The following is a 25443-nucleotide window of genomic DNA, read 5'->3' as shown; positions in this document are numbered from 1 at the left end:
CCGGAGCTCCGCTCTGTCCTCGTAAAAGACCAAGTATGGACTTTTACACGATAAGGCCCCCAATTCTGAGACACGTCTAGCAGAAGTCAGGGCCAGTAACATCACCGTCTTCCTTGTGAGGTACTTATTTTCCACCGTCGTCAGAGGTTCAACCCTGGAGGACTGTAGAAATTCCAACACCACATTCAAATCCCAGGGTGCCGTAGGCAGCACAAAAGGTGGTTGTATATGGAGTACCCCTTGCAAGAAGGTCTGAACTTCAGGCAACACTGGCAATTTCTTCTGAAAGAAAATTGAGAGAGCTGAAATCTGGACCTTAATGGAACCCAGACGTAAGCCCTTATCCACATCAGCCTGCAGGAAATGTAAGAAACGTCCCAAGTGGAACTCTGCATGCAGATACTTGCGTTCCTCGCACCAAGAGACATATCTTCCCCAGATATGATAATGTTTTGATGTCACAGGTTTCCTGGCCTGAACCATGGTAGCAATAAGCTTTTTGGAAAGGCCCTTTTGAGCTAGGATGTTCCGCTCAACCTCCATGCCGTCAAATGAAGTTGCCATAAGTCCGGGTAGATGAACGGTCCCTGTTGAAGAAGATCACTTCTTAGTGGTAGAGGCCAAGGGTCTTCGATGGACATGTCCAGAAGATCCGCGTACCATGCCCTACGATGCCAATCTGGGGCAATCAGAATTGCCTGGACTCCTTGATTTCTGAGTTGCTTGAGCACCCTTGGGACAACGGAATTGGAGGAAACAGGTAGACCAGCCAGTAAAGCCTAGGCGACGTCATTGCATCCACTGCCCTTGAGGGTCCATGGTTCGTGAGCAATACCAGTAAAGCTTCTTGTTGAGTCGAGAAGCCATCATGTCTATCTGTGGACAGCCCCACCGGTGGATGATCTGTTGGAACAGCTGATGGTGGAGTCCCCACTCCCCCGGGTTGAGATCGTGATGACTCAGGAAGTTCACTTCCCAGTTGTCCACACCCGGAATGAAGATTGCCTACATTGCTCTTGCATTTCTTTCCGCCCAGAGGAGTATCTTTGACACCTCTCGCATGCAGGCTCTGCTTTTTGTCCCTCATTTCCGTTTGATGTACGCCACCTCTGTGGCGTTGTCTGACTGAACTTGGATCGCGTGATCCATAAGCAGAGGAGAGGCCTGAAGCAGAGCATTGTAGATTGCCCGAAGTTCCAGAATGTTGATCGGAAGGAGGGCTTTGTGGCCTGACCACCTGCCCTGGAACTGCGCCCCTTGGGTGACAGCTCCCCATCCTTGCAGACTCGCATCCGTCATGAGGAGGTTCCAATCCTGAATCCTGAAACTCCGGCTTTCCAGGAGATTGGAGAACTGCAGTCACCACAGGAGCGAAATCCTGCCTGTGGTGACAGCTGAATCATCCGGTGCATCTGTAGATGTGATCCGGACCACTTGCTCAGGAGATCCAATTGAAATGTTCTGCCATGGAACCTCCCATATTGGATCGCCTCGCATGAGGCGACCATCTTCCACAACAATCTGATGCAAAGATGGATGGACACTCGAGCAGGTCGGAGCACTATGCGGACCATCTCCTGAAGTGTTCTCGCTTTGTCCTCCGGGAGGAACACCCACTGGGCCACCGTATCCAGTAACATCCCCAGGAACAGGAGCCGTTGAGTTGGCTCCAGGTGGGACTTCTGTAGATTGAGAATCCACCCACGGCGCGACAGAAGTTGGATAGTGTGGTCAATATGGAGCAATAAAAGCTCCCTGGATCCTGCCTTTTTTTATTATTATTATTATCCTTTATTTATATGGCACTACAGGGGTTCCGCAGCACCCAATTACATAGTACATAAACAAATAATCAAAACAGGAAAACAGCAACTTACAGTTGAAGACAATATAGGACAAGTACAGGGTAAATAAGCATAGCTACATCAGCAGATAACACTGAAATAAGTATCAGGTGGCAGAGGACTGCTAGAGTTGATGCAGTTGAAGATTATTAAAGTAAGAGGATAAGCACATGAGGGAAGAGGGCCCTACTCGTGACAGCTTACATTATCAGAAGATCGTCCAGGTAAGGGACAACATTGACCCCCTGGACCCGGAGTTGGAACATAATTTTTGCCATCACCTTTGTGAATACCCTCGGACAGGACATGGACAGGCCAAAGGGTAATGTCTGGAACTGGTAGTGATCGTCCAGTAGGGCAAACCTCAGATAACCCTGATGAGGTGGCCACATTGGAATATGAAGGTAGGCGTCCTTGATATCCAAGGAAACCAGGAATTCCTGCTCTTCAGGCCCGCAATCACTGCCCTCAGGGATTCCATTTTGAACTTGAAAACCTTTAGGTAAGGGTTTAAGGACTTTAGATTTAAAATGGGCCTTACCGAGCTGTCCAGCTTCGGTTCCACAAACAGGCTGGAGTAATAACCCCTGCCTCGTTATGGTATTGGTACTGGAACAATGACGTGGGACTGGACCAACTTTCGGATGGCCTGTTGCAACGTAACTTGTGTATCCTCCAAAGCTGGCAAGCTTGATTTAAAAAATCGTTGGGGAGGAGCACCGTCGTGACCAGAGGCATATCCCCGGAGATGCCCTCCTGAATTTGAGAAGCCCATGTGTGAATGGCATGGGTCATCCAGCAACTCGCTATGACCAGCCTCTGCGATACACCAGCTGCCATGTAGATAGACTTTAGTGTAGTCTCTATTTTTCTGTCTCTAGGGTCCTTTATGATAAAGGAGCCCGGGGCAGGCAGCACCGCCTTTTTACACAGTCGAGAGACTGATACGTCAACCCCCGGGGGTTCTTCACAGAATTTTCTACCTTCAGGAGCAAATGGGAAAGTGTGCAAAAATCTTTTTGACACTTGGTATTTTTTGTCTGGATTTTTCCAAGATAAATTAAATAGGTCATCTAACACTGCAGATTCAGGGAAAGTGACATTAGGCTTGTTTTGTGTAAAGAAAAACGACTGCTGTGATGCAGCGTCCTCTAGAGGGAGCTTTAACACGTCCCGTATAGCCAGAATGAGGGGATCAATACCCTGAGCAAAAGTGGAATCCCCACTAACGGGATCGAAGTCCTCCCCATCCTCCTGTATTTCCTCATCTGAATCAGAGAGTAGAACAGGTAAACCATGCTTTTGTGGTCCTGAGCTAGAGAGGGGGGCCTGTGTAACATCTGCCCAAGCAGCTAAATCTGCAACAGCCTGTTGTAGTAGATGAGTTTTCTGAACATTAGCAGTGAGTTGTGATGACATATCAGCAGTGTCGGACTGGGGCGTGCAGGGCCCACCGGGGCAATGCAGTGTTAGTGGCCCATGTTTAGGGGTGTGGCCAGTCTGCAGAGGGGGTGTGGCTTGCCACCACATTGGTTTGACTAACCATTACAGAGTGCAACATCTGGGCCCCTTCATTAATTTCAGCTGCTGCATGCATGATAATGTACCAGATTAATAACAGCAATGCACCATAGTCCAGTATAAGGTAACATATGTATAATGTATAATTCAAGTGCAGTCTAGAATCTGATCCTTAGAGCAGGAGGTGGGCCCCCAGGAAGTGGGGCCCACCGGTGGTTTCCCCTGTACCCCTGTGGGCCAGTCTAAGCCTGCATATCAGACATTATAGTCTTAAGAGTCCCTAACCAGGAGGGCTCTGGACCCTCTCCCCCAGCCCCCTCACTGAGTTGTGAAGATTGTCTGCATTGTTCACATGAAACAGAATCAGATGAAGAGAGACAATCTGATGTGGCAGACACTGCATAGCTTGTGTTTACCCATGTTTTCAGTAATCACAATTACATACACATACACACAGACAGTAATACTGATCAAGCCTGCTCTTACTATATGTGAGAGGAGACACACAGAGAGAGACACCAGCACACCCCTGCTGTAGATCCCCAGTGAGGCTGTCAGCTAACTATAACACGGTGAAACACTAATGATTTCTGTCCTGTATAGGACACAGATTGTGTACAATAGCGGCTCTCCCCCTTTGTTACACCCTGTACCAGTTTTCCTGCGTGTCTTGTGAGTCAGGAAGAGCTGTGTGTGCTTGCTGCTGCTGCTGCATGGAGCAGAGTAAGGCGCCAAAATGCCTCTGGTCCCCCTGGCACCGAAGCGACAGTGATTTTTATACTGGCAAAGTCTCCTATTCTGCTTAAAAACATCACACAAGTGCTAGTTTATGCTGTTCCAAGCCAGTTTACACAGGGTGCTCTGGGTCCCCCCCAGGAGGGTCCCATATGCCGTGCCCACGTTCAGCTGCACTGTGAACCCAGGGACCCCCCTAGCAGGGCCCTCGGTTAGTACTCACCACAGACGTCCCCTTCAGGCATATGTTAGGGGCATGTGGCATGCTGCGATTGTGACAGCTAAGGTGCAGTGCCGCGCTGAACAAACACCGTTTCCCCCCCTAACTCCCATGGTGCAGGTATGCTGTTGCCCAAACAGCATACCAAAAATAATAAAAGTTTAAAAGAAATGAAGAAAACTCTCTGGCGCTACAGAGATGTGCATCCTCTCCTGAGGGCACTTTTTTCTAAACTGTCTGTGGGAGTGGGCATACAGGGGAGGAGCCAGCACACCCTGTGAAGAAATTTTAAGTGCATCGGCTCCTTTGGACCCCGTCTAAACTCCATCGTACTAAGTCTCCCCAATATTCTTTATTGATGCTAGAGAAAATACTGTAAAAGAATGTGACAGATAGACAGAAGATAGCTCTTATTGGCCCTCATTCCGAGTCGTTCGCTCGGTATTTTTCATCGCATCGCAGTGAAATTCCGCTTAGTACGCATGCGCAATATTCGCACTGCGACTGCGCCAAGTAATTTTACAATGGAGATAGTATTTTTACTCACGGCTTTTTCATCGCTCCGGCGATCGTAATGTGATTGACAGGAAATGGGTGTTACTGGGCGGAAACAGGCCGTTTTATGGGCGTGCGGGAAAAAACGCTACCGTTTCCGGAAAAAACGCAGGAGTGGCCGGAGAAATGGGGGAGTGTCTGGGCGAACGCTGGGTGTGTTTGTGACGTCAAAACAGGAACGACAAGCACTGAACTGATCGCAGATGCCGAGTAAGTCTGAAGCTACTCTGAAACTGCTAAGTAGTTTGGAATCGCAATATTGCGAATACATCGGTCGCAATTTTAAGAAGCTAAGATACACTCCCAGTAGGCGTAGGCTTAGCGTGAGCAACTCTGCTAAATTCGCCTTGCGAGCGATCAACTCGGAATGAGGGCCATTAATCTTATCTTTTTTATTTATAAAGTTTGGCATATTGGGGGTAATTCCAAGTTGATCGCAGCAGGAATTTTTTTAGCAGTTGGGCAAAACCATGGCCCTCATTCCGAGTTGTTCGCTCGCTAGCTGCTTTTAGCAGCATTGCACACGCTAAGCCGCCGCCCTCTGGGAGTGTATCTTAGCTTAGCAGAATTGCGAACGAAAGATTAGCAGAATTGCGAATAGAAATTTCTTAGCAGTTTCTGAGTAGCTCCAGACTTACTCCTACACTGCGATCAGTTCAGTCAGTTTCGTTCCTGGTTTGACGTCACAAACACACCCAGCGTTCGCCCAGACACTCCCCCGTTTCTTCAGACACTCCCGCGTTTTTCCCAGAAACGCCAGCGTTTTTCCGCACACTCCCATAAAACGGCAAGTATCCGCCCAGAAACACCCACTTCCTGTCAATCACACTCCGATCACCAGAACGATGAAAAATCTTCGTTATGCCGTGAGTAAAATACCAAACTTTTGTGCTAATTTACTTGGCGCATGCGCACTGCGAACATTGCACATGCGCAGTTTGCGACTAATCGCTCCGTAGCGAAAAAAAATAACGAGCGAACAACTCGGAATGACCCCCCATGTGCACTGCAGGGGAGGCAGATATAACATGTGCAGAGAGAGTTAGATTTGGGTGTGGTGTGTTCAATCTGCAATCTAATTTGCAGTGTAAAAATAAAGCAGCCAGTATTTACCCTGCACAGAAATAAAATAACCCACCCAAATCTAACTCTTTCTGCACATGTTATATCTGCCACACCTGCAGTGCACATGGGCCCTCATTCCGAGTTGTTCGCTCGCAAGGCGAATGTAGCAGAGTTACACACGCTAAGCCGCCGCCTACTGGGAGTGAATCTTAGCTTCTTAAAATTGCGACCGACGTACGCGCAATATTGCGATTACAAACGAGTTAGCAGTTTCAGAGTAGCTCCAGACTTACTCTGCCTGTGCGATCATTTCAGTGCTTGTCGTTCCTGGTTGACGTCACAAACACACCCAGCGTTCGCCCAGGCACTCCCACCGTTTCTCCGGCCACTCCTGCGTTTTTTCCGGAAACGGTAGCGTTTTCAGCCACACGCCCCTGAAACGCCGTGTTTCGGCCCAGTAACACCCATTTCCTGTCAATCACATTACGATCGCCGGAGCGAAGAAAAAGCCGTGAGTAAAAATACTTTCATCATAGTAAAGTTACTTGGCGCAGTCGCAGTGCGAACATTGCGCATGCGTACTAAGCGGATTTTCACTGCGATGCGATGAAAAATACCGAGCGAACAACTCGGAATGAGGGCCATGGTTTTGCCCAACTGCTAAAAAATTTCCTGCTGCGATCAACTTGGAATTACCCCCCTTATGCAATGCTGCACATTAAGGGGATCATGACAACACACAAACAAATTACATACACTGACATGATACAGGAGGTAATGATGGCCCTGCCCAAATGAGCTTGCAATCTAAGAGGTAACATGGGCGTTGGAATGATTAGCATTACTGACCGCCACAGGACTGAGGTCATGGGTTGAATTCATACCATGACCCTAACTGTGTTTGTATAGTCTCCCCGTACTTGTGTGGGTTTCCTCTGGTTTCCTCTGGGTACTCCGGTTTCCTCCCACAATCCAAAAATATACTGGTAGGTTAATTGGCTCCGAACAAAGGTGGTCATTCCGAGTTGTTCGATCGCTAGCTGCTTTTAGCAGCATTGCACACGCTAGGCCGCCGCCCTCTGGGAGTGTATCTTAGCTTAGCAGAATTGCGAACGAAAGATTAGCAGAATTGCTAATAAATAATTCCTTGCAGTTTCTGAGTAGCTCCAGACCTACTCTTAGATTGCGATCACCCCAGTCCGTTTAGTTCCTGGTTTGACGTCACAAACATGCCCTGCGTTCAGCCAGCCACTCCTGCGTTTTTACCTGGCACGCCTGCGTTTTTTAGCACACTCCCTGAAAATGGCCAGTTTCCACCCAGAAACACCCACTTCCTGTCAATCACACTACTATCACTCGAGCGATGAAAAAACGTCGCTCGAGCTTGAGCAAATCTCCAAAGTTTTGTGTTAAATTAGTGAACGCATGCGCACTGCGTACCATGCGCATGCGCATTTTCCACCTAATCGCTCCGTTGCGAAAAACGGCAACGAGCAAACAACTCGGAATGACCACCAATATTATATGTGATTGTGTGTGCATGTACAAGTGGTAGGAAATATAGATTGTAAGCTCCACTAAGGCAGGGACTGATGTGAATGACCAAATATGTTCTGTAAAGCTCTGCGGAATATGTGTGCGATATATAAATAACTGGTAATAAATTAATAAATAGTAAGAGGTAAAATTGGGCTTTCACTGATTAGACTAATGGTGGGTACACACTATGCGATACGTTCTATGAGTGATATTGCATCGTTTTTCCCCTCCCAGGCCGGGCTTCCGACATAATGCATACACACTTTGCGATATCGCACAGTGACTTTCATGCCGCAACTGGCCCGAACAACATGCAGCATCTGACAATATAGTCCGATTGAGCTGCATGTACAGGCGAAAGTGGAGCGTGCAATGGCCATCACTGGCAGCATACACAATGGTGGTCATTCCGAGTTGCTCGCTCGGTAATTTTCTTTGCATCGCAGCGATTTTCCGCTAACTGCGCATGCGCAATGTTCGCACTGCGCCAAGTAAATTTGCTATGCAGTTAGGTATTTTACTCACGGCATTACAAGGTTTTTTCTTCGTTCTGGTGATCGTAATGTGATTGACAGGAAGTGGGTGTTTCTGGGCGGAAACAGGCCGTTTTATGGGAGTGTGTGTGAAAAAACGCTACCGTTTCTGGGAAAAACGCGGGAGTGGCTGGAGAAACGGAGGAGTGTCTGGGCGAACGCTGGGTGTGTTTGTGACGTCAAACCAGGAACGACAAGCACTGAACTGATCGCACTGGAAGAGTAAGTCTCGAGCTACTCAGAAACTGCACAGAGAAGTCTTTTCGCAATATTGCGAATCTTTCGTTCGCAATTTTAATAAGCTAAGATTCACTCCCAGTAGGCGGCGGCTTAGCGTGTTCAAAGCTGCTAAAAGCAGCTTGCGAGCTAACAACTCGGAATGAGGGCCAATGGACGATATTGTAAACACTATCGCTCAGGAGAGTAAAAATTAGTGATATTGATTAAAAAATCTCCTAGTGTGTACCCACCATAAGGCCATTTACACACTGGGAAGACGTGTGTAACCGGCGATAGGGCGACACAATGTAATGATACATTACGCTGTAGTAAACACTGCATGATGCGGTGGATGACGGCACAATGTATTGTTTATTTGTTTAAAAAGTCTGTTGTCGTTCTCTGGGTCATCCCATTGGGCATGCACATGCCCTACGGGATGACCCAGGGAACGACCGCGGGAGTGCACGATCGGCTGTACACACTATACGATGTGCTTGATATGATTCTGATTAACGACCAAACGACATATCGCCTAATGTGTACCCAGGGTAAGTAAATCTTTTCATTTGATACATGGATTCCTATGAATGAGAGTTTTCATTGCCTGGCACACCACTGTATGCTATCTGTGCACTGATATGTAGATGGAAAACATGCAGGTCACAGCTTGTTTTCATGGATGTTAAATGCTGAAATAATTTACAGTAATACACACAAGTCAGTACTTTTATATGACAGAGAGAAGGAAATAACATTGGACCGATGGAATTTTATTAGCTGTTGCTTGGCTGTAATGAAAAGAATACAAATCTCTGGTATTTCAGCAGTCTTCGTATATGGGAGGCATGACAATCAAAGTCATTTCTGCGGCTGTAGAGTGGGCAGGACGCTGTGCCGGTGACAGAGAGACATTATCTAGAAATTAATGCTTTCTTGTCCTTTCATTTAGAGGGGACCACCATTCATAGGCTCCTTCAGATTAGATGGTTGTTGAAACACCAGGGAACTATCAACATTGTCTCTTAAATTAGTCCATTAAGATGCACCAAGCTCAGTGTAACACCGCAAGCTCTCAGTGTGATAGCACATCTCTTATTACACTCCTGGATACTGGCGGTACCCTGTGTATTGTGTTATATGAGCAGACTTATTGTGCCAATAACACTGGAATCTATTAGTATATTCATTATAGCCTCTTATCCCTGGAGTCCGAGACAATCCTGGATTGTTGCCCAAACTGAGAATGACTTATAAAATGGTATGACACTTAAAGCGACAGAAAACCATTAAAACTGACTGTGGCTTCCCTAATTCTGTGTTATTTCTGGTGGCTGAATTACTGGCTTTGTTAATGGCAATTTGTGCTATAGCAGACTTCATCTTGCTGTCTTTACTTCTTTAGGAGCTTACGTTAACATATTAGGTACTCAGGTAGAATGAGAGAGAAATGATGGCAGGGAACATCAGAAGATTGTAGAATCTGTAGTATCATTCACCACTTTATATGAACAGTATTACTGCACAAAGAATACAAGTTTAAATAGAAATGTTTGGTACGTTTCTGTGATCTAGTGCATTGAACACGCACACACACATACGCACGCATGCATGCACAGGGTATGGGTTATTAGGTCGACCACACTTAGGTCAACAGTCCAACACTATTGGTCGACATGGTCATTAGAGTGACATGAACAAGGTCGACATGGAAAAAGGTCAACATTAGTTTTTTTACCTTTTTTTTGGTGTCGATTTCTTCGTAAAGTGATGGGGAACCCCAATTAGTGCACCGTGTCCCCTCGCACTTCGGGCAAGGTGCCTCGCTCCGCTACCACTGCGCTCAGCACAAATTACTATTCCAAGTCGTAGTCCACGTGGATCGTAAAGTATGAAAAAGTTCCAAAAATGAAGTGAAAAACGCATGTCGACCTTTTTCCATGTCGACCTAGTACATGTCGACCTCGTGACGTGTCGACCTAATGCATGTCGACCAATAGCGGCCATCCTAATGACTGTCGACCTAAGTTTTGTCGACCTAATGACCGTATCCCCATGCATGCTTGTGATAATATTCCTTTAATCTGGGACAACTATGATGTATACATGTTCTGTGGCTGATTAAAACTAGCTAAAATGAATGCTTGTATTTAGCCAGCCATAGAACTTGTGTACATCATAGGGGTCACGGTTTTCCATGGGATGCGACACCTGTTCAGTTTTATTGGGGCAGGGAAAAAACATACTTGATTGTACATAAATGTCCAACACCTAATTATAGCCTAGTGCAAGGGGGGGTGTTGTCTGTTTATTGAATGCAGAATGGAAGATGGGTTTGGAAACATGGGCCTCATGTTTTAGATGTGAAGAGTATGGTAAACCACTCGCTATACAAGGCTATAAGAACGGATTGGTTTCCAGCAGAAGTTGTGAGAACTAAGTATTCTTAGTAGGCAGTCAGATCAATACACTGTTGTGTAAATATTGCCGTTTTGGGACACTTAAAATTATATTTCTTTGCTTTTAAGATCCTTGGATGTAGAATGGGCCGTGTTATGCAGTTATAAAACCCACAGTAATTCAGTGCTGTGACATTCCAGCTAAAGTACTGGGGAAGTATTCCGCTCAGCTAAGCAACCATAAAGCAATTTCCCACCCTTCACCTTACCCATAAAAGTTAAGATACTATTCACTAACATAACACTTATCACTGCATTAAAAGATAAAAGTGATTTAACACATATCTATCTATCTATCTATCTATCTATCTATCTATCTATCTATCTATCTATCTATCTATCAAGAATACATAAATATATATAAATATATATATATATATATATATATATATATATATATATATACTGTATATATACAGTATATTTATATAGTAATGCTTTTACATATGTGGTAGAGATAACGAATAACTTAGAATATAGTAGCCCCCCACCCCACTCCCCAAAAAATATTAATTAGAATGGGACAGTAGTGCCATTATTATTTTTTTAACTACACTCTTAATAATAGTAATGAATATCTATGCATGTGGGATCCTCCAATAAATCTGCCCATACTCGCCAGCAGTTAATATATATAGGAAAAAAGCCGTCTCATGGGTGTTTTCACTGGTAATAGTGCTTTTCATCCTTAGAAAAATCTATCCCCTAGGCGTAAATGTAAGTGGTCTAATCTCATTGGTAATACCTGGCCCATTTATAGAGTGAGATATGCATAATAGGGAGTCATGGATAGAAGTAAAATAAGTACAGATGCCACTGTGAGAATTGCAACACAAAGATTCAGTATCTGCTCCTCCGGAGGGTGATTTCAGAGTGAGCAATAACAGTCGTGTAACAGACAATATTTTCCTACTTGACCCGGTGAGAAATGATTCCGGAGAGACTCTCTGTGGCTGGGGCGAAGTCGGGAGGTTATTTCTCACACTTGGTTGTTATATATTTTTTTATCGCCTCTCTGAAAGAGATACATATGAATCAGCTCCATGCAGCGAGAAACATTTCACAGGCTTTTAAACTGCCTTGAAATGAATCATGACAAGTGGCCTGCAGATAGGAACACAAGGAAGGTAATAGTACAATGCAGTTTAACACCTGCGGTACCATTCTGACCCCAAAATAATTCTTTTTAAAAATTGCCATTTAGAGAACCAATCATGACACTGGAATTTTGATGTAGAAATATGATTTTTGCTAAAACCAGCAGTTTGCAAGGCCTATAACAATAATCGTGTTGTTTTACAAAACTAGGTCAGAACAAGATTTAAGATGAGAATTAACACATTTTCTACCAGTAGACCTACTCACAAGCACATCACTGAAAATGGGAATATTATATATTCTGCTAGCAGTGGACAGATAATGTTTCTGTTTCCCATATCCATATGCAAAGTATTTTGCCCATAGCTGTGTTGCCCTGTAATGATTGTATCTGTGTCACTTGACCGACAGGGGTTAAGTGCTGTGGAGAGTACGAGCTGCTGTAGCGGATTATATATTCCCGCTGTAAAGGGCTCCTCTGGGCAGGAATTAATCACGGCAACAGCTCTCCTCAAAGGGGTGTCACACCTAACTGAGGCAGCTGCAGGGTAGCCTTCATGTCGAGAAGGGCCCTGTAGCTGTTAAACACTTTCTCACATGAGGAATTAATCATTGGTGGCAGGTAAGGGGTTAATCCATTCAGCAGAAACATTTACAGCATTACTACCCCTTAGAATATAGGGATTTGTTTTTTGTTTCAATTGAAACACAAATGCAAACCTTGTTGCAGTCTTGTGAAAAGTCTTGTGTTTATTAGTTTTCTGAGGTAATATATTTTTTATTTTTTTTAAATAGAGCTGACATATTTATGGATAAAGGAATACCAACCTGCTAAACTTCATAAACCTACTGACATCCTCAGAAGGGTACACAGACCAGTGGCGGATCTAGACTTAACTTTTAGGGGGGGCGGTTTAAGAATTATGACCCCTCCCCCTAATCATAGCCCCTCCCACTTAGTAATGCCCTTCCCGTTCGCTTCTAAAATTTCCTATTGTTGCCATTACTAATAAAATGTTGCCAGTTAGTGGAGAGAACCCTGCGCACTGGTGATACAGACTGGCGAATCGCCATTCCTTCCATCAGGGGTGGTAGAGGATAAGACAGTAGGGCAATTTAAACATGCATGGGATAGACATAAGGATATTCTTACAAAGAAATTCAACATTGAAGCACACTGTATGAGCTGAAATTCACATTATAGCACACTGTATGAGCCAACGTTATAGCACACTGTATGAGCCAAAATTCACTTTATAGCACACTGTATGAGCCAAAATTCACTTTATACAACACTGTATGAGCCAAAATTCACTTTATACAACACTGTATGAGCCAAAATTCACTTTATAGCACACTGTATGAGCCAAAATTCACTTTATAGCACACTGTATGAGCCAAAATTCACTTTATACAACACTGTATGAGCCAAAATTCACTTTATAGCACACTGTATGAGCCAAAATTCACTTTATAGCACACTGTATGAGCCAAAATTCACTTTATAGCACACTGTATGAGCCAAAATTCACTTTATAGCACACTGTATGAGCCAAAATTCACTTTATACAACACTGTATGAGCCAAAATTCACTTTATAGCACACTGTATGAGCCAAAATTTACTTTATAGCACACTGTATGAGCCAAAATTCACTTTATAGCACACTGTATGAGCCAAAATTCACTTTATAGCACACTGTATGAGCCAAAATTCACTTTATAGCACACTGTATGAGCCAAAATTCACTTTATAGCACACTGTATGAGCCAACGTTATAGCACACTGTATGAGCCAACGTTATAGCACACTGTATGAGCCAAAATTCACTTTATAGCACACTGTATGAGCCAACGTTATAGCACACTGTATGAGCCAACGTTATAGCACACTGTATGAGCCAAAATTCACTTTATAGCACACTGTATGAGCCAACGTTACAGCACACTGTATGAGCCAACGTTATAGCACACTGTATGAGCCAAAATTCACTTTATAGCACACTGTATGAGCCAACGTTATAGCACACTGTATGAGCCAACGTTATAGCACACTGTATGAGCCAATGTTATAGCACACTGTATGAGCCGAAGTGCACATTATAGCACACTGTATTGCCAAAATTCACTTTATAGCACACTGTATGAGCCAAAATTCACTTTATAGCACACTGTATGAGCCAAAATTCACTTTATAGCACACTGTATGAGCCAACGTTATAGCACACTGTATGAGCCAATGTTATAGCACACTGTATGAGCCAATGTTATAGCACACTGTATGAGCCGAAGTGCACATTATAGCACACTGTATGAGCCAATGTTATAGCACACTGTATGAGCCAATGTTATAGCACACTGTATGAGCCAACGTTATAGCACACTGTATGAGCCAATGTTATAGCACACTGTATGAGCCAACGTTATAGCACACTGTATGAGCCAATGTTATAGCACACTGTATGAGCCGAAGTGCACATTATAGCACACTGTATGAGCCAATGTTATAGCACACTGTATGAGCCAACGTTATAGCACACTGTATGAGCCAATGTTATAGCACACTGTATGAGCCGAAGTGCACATTATAGCACACTGTATGAGCCAATGTTATAGCACACTGTATGAGCCAACGTTATAGCACACTGTATGAGCCAATGTTATAGCACACTGTATGAGCCGAAGTGCACATTATAGCACACTGTATGAGCCAAAATTCACTTTATAGCACACTGTATGAGCCAAAATTCACTTTATAGCACACTGTATGAGCCAATGTTATAGCACACTGTATGAGCCAAAATTCACGTTATAGCACACTGTATGAGCCAAAATTCACGTTATAGCACACTGTATGAGCCGAAGTGCACATTATAGCACGCTGAATGAGGCAACAGAATGCAGGGACATAATGCCGGGAGAAGAGAGGAGGGGGGAGAAATGGGACACACACACACCTAATCATTGATGGAGGCCGGGTCCCGCCGCGATATTGGGAACGGGTGCCGAGCGGTGCAGCGAGGCGGAGGACGAAGACAGAGAGAGAGCGTCCTCCTGACGCGCGTACAGGAAGGAGGGGGCGTGCTCAGATCAGAGGTCACTGTACGCGCGTCAGGACGCTCCTCTCTCTCCTCGTCCCCCGCCGCGCTGCAGAGCTCTCCAACCCGTTCCCAATACCGCAGCGGGACCCGGCCTCCATCCCGCTGCCGGTATATGTAGGGGGGGCGTTCGCCCTGATCGCCCCCCGCTAAATCCGCCACTGACACAGACACCGTTTTGTTATTCCTTAAGGAACCTATTTATCAACAAGTTCCTTATTAACAGTTTCTACATTCTACATGATTTATAAATATAGCCGATAGGTTCTGAATTTATATGTTTAATACAGTGGGGCAGATGTATTAACCTGGAGAAGGCATAAGGAACCAGTGATATGTGCAAGGTGAAAGACACCAGCCAATCAGCTCCAATATGTAAATTAACAGTTAGGTTCTGTTTGGCTGGTTCCTTTATCACCTTACACTTATCACTGGTTTACCACTTCCTTATGCCTTCTCCAGGTTAATACATCTGGCCCAAAGTTTTCTGGGAATGGGGATGATATATCCCGGCTGCCGCCTGTCAGTATACCGACAGCGGCAACCCGTCTGCCGGTATACCAGCAGCGAGGCAGCGAGTCCCCTCGCGGGCTATTCCCACTCGTTTAATGGCATGGACTTACCAACCGAGTGGAAATGAAGGGCAGTTGTTGGCATTCCGACCACCGGTAATATGTTGACTGACAGGATTCTGGCGTTGGGTTCCTGAACGCCGGTACCCGGACAACCGACAATATATCTGCATCCCCTTTGGTGACACCTTTTGGCTTGTGAACCGTTAGTTAGCTATTCCTAGGTTGCGCAGGAGTGTGTTGTAATTAATTTTATGGTTCCCCAGTAGGATATATCTGCATGTCTCCTGCGCTAACATCAAGATTGTAGCACAGCACCATCCCGGTAACACTTAGCTATCGGAGTGTGAATAGCAGTGTGGGTCAGAAGAGAGGGGTCGGGACTGGACAGAGTAGAGGGCGGGATGCCTGGTACAATAAATTAGTTATTACTAAATAGACCCACAGGGGAACAGGGGAAACCACCGATAGCCCCCACTGCCTGTGGGCCCTCCTCCTCCTCTAGGGATCAGGTTCCAGACTCTATCCTAGTGCACTTTAATTATGCATTATACATATGTTACATTATACTTCACAAGAATATGGATTATTATATATTTACCAAGGGGAACAGAACATGTACTCTGTAATGGTTAGCCAAACCTCTGTGGTGGCTAGCCACACCCTTAAGCATGGGCCTCTACAACAGCATCCCTCCGGTGGGCCCTTCATGCCCCAATCTGACACTGAATAGACCCCTAAATGTTTAAGGGAACCAATATATATTTGATGGATAATTAACTGGTGTTTCCTGAACAAGTAGTTTTAGTGCTTGTCCCCTGGTCGCAGGTGAGACATCAAGAAGTGCTGGTGCAGGAATAAATATGTCATTATGTGTGCTTTGGGGAAACATGAAAAGAATGCATTAGATGACCTTTGTTGCGTTGTAATAAACGTGACACAAAGCTTTCTTTGAAAATAGGTCATTTCATGGGAAGCATACCCTTCCATTAAACTGCAGTTCCTTGTTATTTTTTTCAGCACAGGCTCAGTCACAACGTTAACAATGTAAAAAGATCCCTGCGTAGTATTAGCTACTGTACCTATTCTTCCGACCTGCCAGCCGCCCGCATCAAACACTGCAGCCAGGACACACCACATGCTTCCATCATACAACGCACCATGATCCAAGGTAGAACGATGCTTAAGGCTTTAATTAGTCTTCCTGTACCCACGATGCATTGCAACAAACCTGGCAGGTGACTTTTTTTGCTGATCTTAAAAGTATGTAAAATAAGCTGTTATATCTCTCTAGCTATGGTTTTCCAGTAAAATGAGCCAGGAAACATTACACATTTGTTTTTTTATTTGAGGTATTCGATGTTCCAACTTCTGCACCGTTTACGGATACAGAAAAAGAAAAATCGCACCCTGTGATGCTTGACTTTTCGTTTATACATTGGATAACCATTTCTTTAAAACATACAATTAGAATTTGCATGGCATTTTAGAAGTAATGCAGTACATGGGTATGTGTGGTAGTTATGCTTATAGGATTAGATGGGGCATTTCAGTCACCGCCATTACAGCTGGGGCGTTTCAGTTGCCGCCATTTTTTATGAGATCTAGTTAACTAGAGCTGGCTAATGTTAGCACCTTCCTGGCCACCCGCTTCGAATAAGGTAATTTGAATTAATAAATTAATGACCATTTATTCCAACACAGTTTGTGTCCGTGTCTTTATTTCTAGTTGTTAAGCTAGCTTAAAGTATATTGTTAAGGTTCAAGCACAATAAATTAATAGACGACTTATAAGATATTTACTGTACTTATTGGTGGTTCTATGAAACTGGTCAGAAATAGTATTGGTCACTGTGAGCAGGGCCGCAACTAAGGGGGAGGGAAGTGCTGCGGGGGCATGTGCCAGTCGGAGAAAAAAAGTGTGACACCCGTGATTAGTTGGAAGCATGCCATGGTGGAGGTAGGCTTGTGACCGGGCTCTGTGCCTGCGCCGCTGGATTAATCATCTGGGCCCAGGCATAAAGGAATCGGGATCACCCAGCATTTTTTTTAACTATCTGCGCTGCGTGACGTCACAGCCCTGCCGTGAGTCTAATCTGTATTTCCACCACAACTGTCTGCTGAGCGGCACACATTCTCAGATACTGTATGTGAAACCAAAACACTAGCATAGATTTGACCATTATCATTAGCAACATTTGCAAAATGTATGTCTTGTAGTCTGTGTATTTCAAGTAGTGTATAACCCAATATATGCACAAACACCCCTGATCTGCATCTCCAAGACCAAGGAACAGCGAGTGCAAGATAATATGCAACTCTGAATACGGATGCAAGTTGTGCGCAAGGGCAGTGTGGGAATTTTGAGCATAGACACTTAGGGGGAGATTTACCAAAGCATGGAGGGAGATACTGGTGAGAAAACTGTATCTCTCTCCACTTTATATCTCTCCAACCTTTGATAAATCTCCCCCTGTGTTACAAAGCTAATATGAGCCCTATATCTTTAAAAAAAAATGTTTTTTTGACATAGAAGCAGATTTGATGCTGTTACCCCATGTGGCTTATTCTGTCTGGCTTCATCTAAAAGATAGATTTTCATTGATGCAACTTCTACCTAGCATATGCTTTAGAACTTTTGTATGCATGCATATAAACTCATAGCATAGAAAATTGAAATAGGATTATTTAGCTATGGAGCAATTTGTGAGTGAACTAAAAATAGCAATGAATTCCACCTAGATGTGGGACTCTCCTTTCGTAATTTGAGAAATTTGCAATCGCTTTGGCCTTGTAAATCGTACTCCTACATAGTACTATGATCAAGTCCCAAATGCCTCCCCATCTTTCCCCACTTGAGGCTTTCAGTCTTTAAAAGTCGAGTCCCAGAGACTTGACAGCCTGCAAAATCTCAGCTCAGATGGGAGGACATGTGGACCATTGTGTGAAGGAATGGTCCAGAATCAGTGAGAGCATCGTACACAAATTAAGTAAAGCTACTATAACCTCTATGTCTGTGGTATTTAGCGCTACCAACTATTTTCCCAGCTTCCACAAATCTTTGTTGGAGAATCTGCATTCTGGAAGAGACCATCTCTAACATATGGGGGAGCTGTCTTATAAGGATGTTGCTTGCATTGTCAAAGACATATTGACAGTTATTTCATAGTCACTCATCCCTCACCTAGGTCACAGATCTTCTGTAGCATACTTTAAGATCACTAGGACTAGGGAGGCCAATCCCGGGACTGGCATCGGCAGGATCCTGGCAGAAAAATGCAGAGATTTGAAACCCGGGATTGGAGCATCCAGTGCTACATTTGAAATGAATGCTTCACTGAATGCCTTTCTGCCATTTAATCTTGGATGACATCTCACCACCTCAAACTTAATATTTCAAAACCAGAGTTTATTCAATTTCCACCGGCCAATAGTAGGTACCAACCTGATATCTCTATCACTGTTGAAAACTCGACAATCTACCCTACCCCACAAGCTCGCTGCCTAGGTGTCATCCTTGACTCTGATCTGTCATTTGTTCCCCACATTCAATCTGTCTCAAGATCATGTTACATGCATCTAAAAAACATATCCAAAATACGACCATATCTTACACAAGACACAGCAAAAACTCTAATCCATGCTCTCATTATCTCCCGCATTGATTATTGTAATAGTCTCCTGACCGGTCTTCCCAAACATAGGCTCTCACCACTACAATCCATTTTGAATGCAGCTGCGAGGCTAATCTTCCTTACCAGACGTTCATCGTCTGCAGATCCACTCTGTCAGTCCCTCCATTGGTTACCTGTATTCTACCGTATTCAATATAAAATACTTTTACTCACACACAAGGCCATTAACCAAACTACACCAATGTACATCACTTCGTTTATCTCAAAATATCTCCCAACCCGACCTCTTCGCTCTTCACAAGACCTGCGTCTCACATCCACACTCATTACTCGCTCCCGCTCACGATTGCAGGACTTTCATCGGGCGGCACCCACTCTGTGGAATGCCCTACCACGCACAATAAGACTCTCCTCTAGTCTCCAAACCTTCAAGCGTTCCCTGAAAACTCACCTCTTCAGGCAAGCATATCAAATTCCAGAACCACCCACATAACTTTCATAAACCTTCCTATCAAATTGCATCCACTCTGTACAGTCCACACATATCCTCACATGTCTTCTCATTCTTCACTTTCCCTTCCCCCGGTTCATCATTGCTGTATGACCATATTATACAGCCCACCAAGAACCTTTGCAATCTGGCAGAAAACTATGCAATAGATAGCACCTATCCTTGTGTATCCATGCCTATTTCCCTATAGATTGTAAGCTTGCGAGCAGGGTCTTCCTACCCCTATGACTGTTTGTTATTACCCAGTTTGTTGTATCATTGTTATTTCCAATTGTAAAGCGCAACGGAATTTGCTGCACTATATAAGAAACTGATACCTGTAATAAAAAAAAATGCAGTCTGCACTCTCAGTATGTCCATGGCTACCTACCTATCAGTAAGTATTGTACACAGCACACTCCTGAGTCCCTGCATCCACCCACCATCATTGCTCTCTGCTCTCAACTCCCTACATCCTCCCTCCCTGCTCCTTAAACCCACCCTCCCACGCTGCTCTCTACATCCTCCCTGCTCCTTATACACACCCTCCCTCCCTGCACCCATCCTCCCACCTTGCTCCTTACACTTACCCTCCCGCACTGCTCCCTACATCCTCCCTCCCTGCTCCCTACATTCACCCTCCCTCCCTTCTCCCTACATTCACCCTCCCTCCCTGCTCCCTACATTCACCCCCCCCCCCTCCCTGCTCCATACACATACTCTCCTGAGCTGCCCCCTACATCCTCCCTGTTCCCTACGCCCTTCCTCACTGCCCTCCACATCCACTCTTCCTGATCCCTACACCGATCCCTACTGCAATCCCGGGATCCCGGTACAGAGTATTTTTCAATCCCGGGATTGAAAAAGTGGCCCAGGATTGGCCTACCTAACTAGGACATATCCTTAATGCATTGGATGCATAACAGCTTCTAACTGGAAGGAAACCATACCACCCACTTGGACTTTCCCTCACGCATCTCCTGGAGAAGACATCCATAAAGTGATTAGAGCAATTTAACTACTTACAACATATCATCATAATAAAATACATTTTCTAGATACATGCTATTATATAATTTCCCTTATTCTGTTATTGCCATTGCAATAGACATTTCCAGTAAAAACACATATAAGCTTTATGGGTTTGATATGCAAGTTAACGTTAGTATACCCGTGATTGATATACAGGGTTACTCTAAAAGAAACAGACACTTTCAAAGTTTTAAGTATTATTGATATAGTCAAAATACTTACATGAATATGTAGTATATGGCTGTGTAGTATATGGCTGTAAGTTTCTATGAATAAGTTACAAATGTTCTATGTGTGAGCCTTTTGTCACACGACACATACAGTATAGATACAATAATCCAATTTGTTCCAAACATACCGAAACATGTCCACGTCAACACTTGCAACAGCTGCTGTGATAAATGTTGCTTCAGAATGTTTCCACTTACAGGAAGTGGAGGAACAAACACTCAAGGGTAAATGTAATAGGTTGTGAGAAGCCGGAGGTGCAGGAGATTGTGCTAGAATGCCTGTATTTTTAAAGCGCCAATCATTTACAAGGCAAAACCAGTTGGTGGTGTTTCAGTGGTTATACAATACAACCAACGGCGTAGCTACCATAGATGCAGGCAGTACAGCTGCTACGGGGCCTGGAGCTGAGAGGGGACCATCTTAATTGGCAAAGTGATATTTGTTATATACATTTTTTACCATTATTAGATACATGGGGGCCCTTACAAACTTTTGCCTTGGGGTCTATAATATATCTAGCTATACCCCTGGACCTGCTCATTGTAATATGGTATTAAATTAACTGGAGAGCATTATAATGTTACATAATATGAACGGGGAGCACTGTACTGTGGCCCCATATGAAGTGCAGGCTCTATAGTGTGGCATAATATGAACTGGGGACACTATGACATAATGTGAATTGGGAGTTCTGGTGTTGCATAATGTGTACTGGGCACTACTGTTGGGCATAAGACACTACTACTGTACAGAAAATGAACTAGGGCACTATTATGGGGCATAAAATTAACAACTGCTGGGGAGAGGTGTCTCTCTATAGCATTAGGACAGGGGCCCCATCAAAATGTTGCTATGGGGCCTACAAAGTTCTTGCTATGCCACTGAGTACAACCTAGGCTGGTTCCTACTGAAACCAGGGGGATAATGAGGGTGTTCTCCATCTGCTAAATTGGTTATTGTAGTATAACATGCAAAACCTGTAGCTTATGGTCTCCCTATATCACCAGTCTGGCCAGCGCATGTTTAAGTCTGTATAGGGAGATTAGAAAGGGGGTTTAGAAAACATTGCACTCGAAGAGACTACTAGAATGGTGCTAAATCACTGGTACTCTTATTTGCACCCCTGGAATTTATTGGATGTAAGTTATTATTAGACTACATGCAACAGCATATACTGTAATTGATTAGAACTGTATTTTGGTGCTTCAAAATATAAAAATAAAATTAATGAAACACTCCAGTACTTAATTAGTGGAGTACCTCTCCTGGGACCACCTTCATTTTCTCTCCAGATCTGAAGAATTTGATCCTCCACAAAAGTTATTAGATTGGCAGATTGAACGTAAAGTGGGTTAAAAATTGCAATCCTCTGCTGCAATCTCTGCACATCAGTCTTCCTTAGTGCAAACCTGATGTTCTCATCTTTTATTCCTGCAACACAAATGAATGGTTGTCAGAAGAGGAACCCCTACTAGGTTAACAAGTGAGTTAGACGAATCATCCTTTAATTGCAGCCAACACTAAAATAATTATAACACAACATATTATTAATTAAAAGGTAACCATGAGTCCTAGGTTCTTGGATCTGGGTCTATGACCAAAAAATATTTAATATTAAGTCTGTGCAGATCAACCAAATAGAAAGAAATACTGTAAAAGTCTATACACAGTGCATACCAGGATTGTATCACTGTGCAGGAGCATATTAAATGATGAGAAAAGTCACATTGTGTTTACTGCTACACCTGCTTCAAATACAGTACAGCATCTAATTATCACATTGGTCCCTAGTGAGAGTGTTATTAATGATTTGTATGTATCATTTGCATCTGATGTAAATCCAGCAACATTTTTATTTAAATGGATTAAAAACAAAACTTCTATTTCAGAAAACCCTAATATTATCTATACTATCTTGGTGCAAACTGAGGATATGGCATTGAATTATATATACCTGTATACAGCAGCAAAGCGGTACGCAGATGAATAAGACACACTGCAAGCAGGTAATTCAACGTTTCAAAGTTGCAAATGTTGAATAATCTGCTTGCAGTGTGTCTTATTTATCCGTGTGCTGCCTTGCTGCTGGGTATACTGGAGCCTCGCTGAGGGTTACCTAGGAAGGCAATGGTCACTACACCTGGTAACTGGAGTGCAATTGTTTTGTATATATATATATATATATATATATACAAATGTTATGCAAGCCCGTCACTCTATATAAATGATGTACACAGTCCCGGTGCCATCCAAAAGGAATAAACATTGTGTTGCTGCGAGAGGCGGCACTCAGAGTACCTCTGAAGAAGGAAGTAGCTTTCCGAAACGTCAGTACTGTACTTGTGGTTCTGCAGTGTGTTTCTTTATGAGAAGTCCTCTGAGTGCCGCCTCTCGCAGCAACACATTATATATATATTATTTTATTTTTTACTATTTATTTATTTATTTATTTTTGGGGTGCTCCACTTTAGAAACCATGATAGGCTCACAAATATCCAAAGCCTATGGGCTAAGGACCGCAGAAAAACATTCCAGCTGGGTTCCCTGGAACCATCCACTGGAAATGGCCTCATGTGACCATGTGACACCCGGCAGCCCGCAGAGCACATTGCAGGGACAGGCCCCTGATAGGATTGCAAATTGCAATGTGATCCTAGGCAGTAAGATCCCACCCAGACGGCATTCAATATGCAATCCATGATAAATGGCCCCCTTTGTCAAGTCAGTATTGGGGGAGTCCTCTTATTATAAACATAATAAGAGATGTTATCATACTGAGACTTGTAGTTCCACACAGAAAGAGAAAATAATGCAGATGCACACTCTATAGTACCAAGCACTGCTAATCAAAATAATTATAATAAACTCTGCATTCTAACAAAGAGCAAAATCGAGGTACCTGGCATACATTTTGACCAAAAAATATGGGCCCACCTTATAGCATCCAGGTGACCTCATCTGGTGGGTCCCTAATGCTAACACTAGGGTTCAAGTTCAAGGCACGGGATGTCACCAAGTGAGCAAAGGCCAACCACCCTAAAGCACAACACTTGTGAGAATTTAAGGTGTTAGTAAGAAAGAAGCATAAGCTACAATATGTGTTAAGAAGAGTTACATAGGTGAGAGGTATTAATTAGAATGATAAAAAGTGTTATATTAGTAAGAAAATGTCTTTGTCAAGACAGACCAGTAAAAGTATGTCAGCAGACAAAGGCAATAGGTAGCATGTTAAGCCTCCAGAGCCCACTTGCATAGCACAAAGATAATAGATTACTTGTTCAATGACAGGAAATGGACATCAGCCAGTGTGTGTTCCACATTTGAATGCACCACTTCTGCATCACTTCCAGGTATCACATGTACATTTACACACCAACCAGCATCCTATATAAGAAAAGGTTACTGCTGCTCCTCACCTCCATGGGGGAATTCAAGTGGTTTGCGCTGTCAGCCACTAGATGGCGCCTGATGTAGCAATTCACTTGTTGCTCCGTTCAGGCATGCACGGCGATTGGCGCTGACATGTTGTTCTGTCATTTTAACGGGCTGGTAACTAGTTAAGGAATAATCAGTCATCCACCCAGTTTCCAGGTAAGAAACAGTGGACGTGCCCAAAATTATAGAAAAGTCGCAAGTTATAAAAGAGCCAATTGGGAACATGCGAGTCATGATCCAGCAATGTTTTTATTTAATTAAAGAAAAAAAACAAAAAGCCTGCTGTTTCAGATAACCGTAGCATTATCTATAGTATACTATCTTGGTGCAAACTCCGGATCTGGTATTGACTCATTTATATATTAACTATATATACTGTATATATATATATATATATATAGTTTAATTAAGGATATGGACAGTCATGACATATTACATATTTTGATGCTACTGGAAGGGATAAAATAAACATCTTAATGAAACGATTACTTGGGTTGTTAAAGTGACCTGCCAAAAGCTGGTATTTAATTACACCTGGGGTCATTATGTAGAGGAAGGAGGTGGGTCTGAATGAGGATGCAGCCAGCAAAAAGACAGCACTGATGAGGAATTAATAAGGCAGCTGTGCTAACAAGCATCGTTAATGATGATGCTAGAAAATACTTAGCATGTTTATAATTACAGCGATTACAGACTTGGTAACAAGCTTTCTATCTTAGTCTATTTTTCTATTAGTGTAGATTGTTGCTTTAGAAATATGTCTGAGTGGTGTAAATGTGTGTAAAAACACATTCTCTCTGTCTGTGCCTCATAAATCTAGTTTTTGCCCACTATTGCATATTCGGTCGCCATCAAACTTTCAGTGATGAACTCTATGGTTTTAGCCATACTGACCTTCTTGAAATTAATAAAACTTTATTTAAAAATTGGGATTAATGTCCTTTTAAGGGTGGTGCGGCTGCCAAGCCTGCACTTTATATACCAATGATATACTGCGCTGCCAACAGGAAGTCAATACAAATAGGAATCAGATACTCCTATTGAACTTGTCATTTGGGAATTTTTAACTCCATGCGAGACAAAAGAGATGAAGAGCAGAAGAAATTGATAAAAGCAAGTTTGATTTGCTGGCCTGTGTGACACAGCATTAATGGCTCACATTG

General features: G+C 43.5%; 1 protein-coding gene across 4 annotated transcripts in view; it reads left to right on the top strand.

The window, feature by feature from the left end:
* SDK2 (sidekick cell adhesion molecule 2) overlaps nt 1–25443 on the top strand; it is a 1024610-nt gene that overhangs the window by 748281 nt on the left and 250886 nt on the right. The window lies entirely within an intron of this gene.

This window comes from Pseudophryne corroboree, chromosome 3 (genome assembly GCF_028390025.1).
Source record: "Pseudophryne corroboree isolate aPseCor3 chromosome 3, aPseCor3.hap2, whole genome shotgun sequence".
Lineage (NCBI taxonomy): Eukaryota > Metazoa > Chordata > Amphibia > Anura > Myobatrachidae > Pseudophryne > Pseudophryne corroboree.
The sequence above is the reverse complement of the archived record's forward strand: the minus strand, read 5'-3'. Positions and strand labels throughout refer to the sequence as shown.